This window comes from Grammomys surdaster, unplaced genomic scaffold (assembly GCF_004785775.1).
Source record: "Grammomys surdaster isolate TR1022 unplaced genomic scaffold, NIH_TR_1.0 125476, whole genome shotgun sequence".
Taxonomy (NCBI): Eukaryota; Metazoa; Chordata; class Mammalia; order Rodentia; family Muridae; genus Grammomys; species Grammomys surdaster.
Genome location: NW_021620336.1, coordinates 1202631 through 1207628, shown reverse-complemented (window position 1 = coordinate 1207628; position 4998 = coordinate 1202631). Strand labels below are relative to the sequence as shown.

Genomic DNA, 4998 nt, shown 5'->3' with positions numbered 1-4998 from the left:
TGGATCTTCACGTGCATCTCTGGGTCTCAACGTGTCTCTGGAGTCTGCAGTCAGACGGGATGGCTGAGAAAAGGCAGCTTGGTGTCTCAGTCAGATTCCTAAGTTGGCATTGTCTCTGCTAAATCTGTGGGTATAATCACAGGGAAACAGCATCCCCGGCTGGGAGATGCCTGCAAAGGCTGGATTATTGAGCATTGAATTGCCTGGGAACAAGCACGTCATGGTCTGTCATTAAGATCCTGGAAATGCAAAGGCGTTTGAGGAAATTTTAGTCTTGGAAGGTATCTTTGAGTCTGTTTTTGGATGGCTGAGGGAGAAAAACATCATGTTAATTATGTATCTGGGATAGGCAGCAACAGTTTGTCTGTGAAAGGAAGTTAGTTGTTAATTAAGTCTTGAGAAATGATGGTCAGCATGATGATTTAACCTGTGGAAGTAGATTTAGATGCCTTTTGAACCTTGAAGAAATCTTAAAAGTTGAAAAAAAGTGTTGGACATATATCACGAGTATTAGAGAGAAAAGGAAATATTACAACAAAAGGCGAAAAATTCTGGGTTGAAAATCACAAACATTGTTGTTTTAGAAGTTCCTGGCTGGGCAGCGAGAGGAGGAGAGAGGGAGGCCGCAGGGTGCGGGCGGTCGCCTGGGAATTCCCTCCTCCTCATCAAGTTATGCATCCCAGGCCGGCTGTGCTGCTTTAGCTGCCTCCCATTGCCCCGCAAGCAGGAGGTGGATAAAGAAGAGGCCCCCACCACGGGTGTCTGCCTCGGCCAGCCGCCTTCTCCCCATGGCGACCTGTGCGAGTGGGGCCAGACCAGATTTGATAATGGGCTGCATTAAAAGTAAAGAAAACAAAAGTACAGCCATTAAGTATACTCCGGAAAATCCTCCAGAGCCTGTAAGCACAAGTGCCAGTCAGTATGGAGTGGAACACTCTACAGTTACCCTGACCTCTTCCACAAAGTGAGCATCAGTTAACTTTAATAGTCTTTCCATGACAGCCTTTGGAGGGTCCTCAGGGGTGACTCCTTTTGGAGGAGCATCTTCCTCATTCTCAGTGGTGCCAAGTTCATATCCTACAGGTTTATCAGGTGGTGTCACTATCTTTGTGGCCTTATATGATTATGAAGCTACAGAACTACAGAAGACCTTTCCTTTAAGAAGGGTGAAAGATTTCAAATAATTAACAATACGGAAGGAGACTGGTGGGAAGCAAGATCAATTGCTACCGGAAAGAATGGTTACATCCCCAGCAATTATGTAGCTCCTGCAGATTCTATTCAGGAAGAAGAATGGTATTTTGGCAAAATGGGGAGAAAAGATGCCAAAAGATTACTTCTGAATCCTGGGAATCATCGAGGTATATTCTTAGTAAGAGAAAGTGAAACTACTAAAGGTATGACTAATCTATTAATATGTGCATAGACCACCTCAGCCACAGTGGGAGGAAGCTGGAATGAATGTGGTCATCCTCTTCTCCCCAGGTGCTTATTCCCTCTCAATTCGTGATTGGGATGAGGTAAGGGGTGACAGTGTGAAGCATTACAAAATTAGAAAACTTGACAATGGTGGATACTACATCACAACCAGAGCTCAGTTTGATACACTGTAGAAACTGGTAAAGCATTACACAGAACATGCTGATGGATTATGCCACAAGTTAACAACTGTGTGTCCAACTGTGAAACCCCAGACTCAAGGTCTAGCAAAAGATGCTTGGGAAATCCCTCGAGAATCGTTGTGACTAGAGGTTAAACTAGGTCAAGGATGCTTTGGTGACGTGTGGATGGGAACATGGAATGGAACTACAAAAGTAGCAATCAAAACACTAAAGCCAGGTACAATGATGCCAGAAGCATTCCTTCAAGAAGCTCAGGTACAATGATGCCAGAAGCATTCCTTCAAGAAGCTCAGATAATGAAAAAATTAAGACAAGATAAACTTGTTCCACTCTATGCAGTTGTTTCTGAAGAGCCAATTTATATTGTCACTGAGTGTATGTCAAAAGGGAGCTTGTTAGATTTCCTTAAAGAAGGAGATGGAAAGTATTTGAAGCTCCCACAGCTGGTTGATATGGCTGCTCAGATTGCTGATGGCATGGCATATATTGAAAGAATGAACTATATTCACCAAGATCTCCAAGCTGCTAATATTCTTGTAGGAGAAAATCTTGTATGCAAAATAGCAGATTTTGGCTTAGCAAGATTAATTGAAGACAGTGAATACACAGCAAGACAAAATGCAAAGTTTCCAATCAAATGGACAGCTCCTGAGGCTGCGCTGTATGGTCGATTTACGATAAAGTCAGATGTGTGGTCATTTGGAATTCTACAGACAGAGCTGGTAACAAAAGGAAAAGTGCCATATCCAGGTATGGTAAACCGTGAAGTGCTGGAGCAAGTAGAGCGATGGTACAGAATGCCTTGCCCTCAGGGCTGTCCAGAGTCCCTCCATGAATTGATGAATCTTTGCTGGAAGAAGGATCCTGATGAAAGACCAACCTTTGAATGTATTCAGTCCTTCTTGGAAGACTACTTCACTGCTGCAGAGCCGCAGTACCAACCAGGAAAAAATTTGTAATCCAAGTAGCCTGTGTGCACAGATCTGCCAAAACATAAAGACCTTGTGTGAGTTCTTCCTGCACAGGATGAGAAGATATTCTTCACTCTGCATGTTTCTTACGGTAAAATGGAATTCCAGATATGGTTCCTCAAAACCACTTTTTTTTTGTTAGACTCTAAAGTACCAATGCTGCATCTTACAACTGACTTCAGGGTCCAGAGAAAGAAAGTAGAGCTTGGTATTGACTGTGGGTGATACCATGGTAAGAAGGAGCAAAGAACTGCTGCTTACTAGTCATTGCCTTTTCTTCCCCAAACTCAGAATTGCCAAGAGAAAACTACTTATTGTTATGTACAAAACTTGGCTGTTACACCACAGTAAAATCTAAAATCAAAGAGCTTCATGGGACCAAATAATTCCATTCCAGTTTTTAAATTTTTCTAGATTTTTTTTTCAAAGGTTTTTTTGTTTTGTTTGTTCCCTGTTTAATAGCATGCACTTTGTCCAGAGCACTGGAGAGCAGGGAACCAAGTTGTTCATCAGTCATGTCTTGAGTTATTCAGCTTTGGAAAATGAAGGTCACCAGAAAGTTGATTATTCTTGTACAAGGATGTATTGATTTTTTAAGGCTATATACAATTGAGATTATTCTATCCAGTCCAAGGGAAAAAACTTTTAATATTTGTATAGCATAAAAATAAAAACCTAATAATATTCAGGCAGTTAATTTTGTTGTTGTTGTTGTTCTTTTTGTTTTGTTTTTCGAGACAGGGTTTCTCTGTGTAGTCCTGGTTGTCCTGGAACTCACTCTGTAGACCAGGCTGGCCTTGAACTCAGAAATCCGCCTGTCTCTGCCTCCCAAGTGCTGGGATTAAAGGCGTGGACCATCACCGCCCGGCCAGGCAGTCAATTTTTAAAAAATAAATGGAGTACTCTGAGATGTTGCTCGTGTGTTGTTATGGTTACGGGCTCCACAAATAGAAAAAACATCACTAGATCAGGGACTTGAATGCACTTTGCTTGTATTGAGTATAGAATAGGAGAGAAGAAAATGTATTTAAAGAAATATGAGAGGAGAAGTGTGAAAGCTCTACAGGTATTGGGCGGAGTGTTTAATGCTGGTCTCGTGGAGTGACAACATGGCTTTCTGGCACTCAGGGCTCCTCGTTAGCTGTTTTCTTAGGCTTTAAAAGTTATAAAGTATGATTATAAAACTAACCTTCTCGTATACACTAAATAAGTTTTACCTCAAAATAGTGAAGATAAGGCTTTACCCTAATTTCAGTGGCCCAGCTTTTATACAGAAAATTTTAGAACGCCAAGTTTCAAATCCCTGTTTGAAGCTTTACTTACATTTCAAATATATTTGATGGTCTTCATATTTTCCATTTATAATATAATTAATTTGAGGAAGAATACTTACTCTGAGTAACTGTAATATAAAGGGGGGAAATTTTGACCATTTAAAGTGCAGAAGTAAAACATTTAAAATGAGAGTTTTTCTAATTCAGAAATTATGAAATATTAATTTGAACTGAGTAATATAGCAAGAGAAAAATGGAGTCTGCTAAATGAAATAAAAGTCTAATATTTATGTTTTAAAATGCTTTATTTTATAGTTACACTAAGGCATTATATCAAGTTCTTTTTATTTTCAGAATATAATTTTAAACTACCATCAGTAAATGTAAAAATGTGTACCATGGTAAACATGTTCAAATTTAAACCTTTCTAAATGTGACAAGTGAACTTCATGCAAGTTGGCAAAAGTTCTGGTACTAAAAAGTTGTATTTGTTTTTCTTTTACTTAACCTATTCAGTACTGAGTCCTCTGCCAAGAGGGTCTCCTGAGAAGACTGGGTCCAATTGCCCTGTTGTCTACAGTCTGTGACATGAATGTTTTAAAGGGCTTCATGTTAACTGTGGTATTAGAGTTTATCTAAGCATTCTGCAAAGGGTAATAAAATTGTGATGTTCTAATGCTGATCAGAAAAATTTGATGACATTCTTTAGATTTTAACTAAATGGAGCAGTTCCTTATAATAAAAGTTGTATAGTAAGGATGCAACACTAACTTAATGTGTTTTCAGTCTAAATTGTTATGTTTTTTTTTAATTATCAAGAGAAAGAAACAGTTTTGTACATTTGAAGATTTTTTTTTTCAACAGCTTTCATCTGTATTGTCTTAACATGGAATTTTAACACCCTTACCAAAAAAGAAAGTTGGCAAAAGCAGCCTTCTAGCACAAACACTTTTTTAAATGAATAATGGTAGCCTAAAACTTAATATTTTTATAAAATATTGTAATATTGTTTTGTGAATAATTAAAATTCTTTGTTGAATGTAAAAAAAAAATTCCTGTTAGGGAGAAAAGGCTTTAATGATGGAAAAGCATAAACATTGTTGCAGGTATTCCTGTTGGGGAGAAAAGCAT

At 38.8% G+C, this 4998-nt stretch overlaps 1 pseudogene; it reads left to right on the top strand.

The window, feature by feature from the left end:
- Positions 1 to 814: 814 nt before the first annotated feature.
- Positions 815 to 2581, top strand: LOC114638008 (annotated as a pseudogene).
- Positions 2582 to 4998: the final 2417 nt, after the last annotated feature.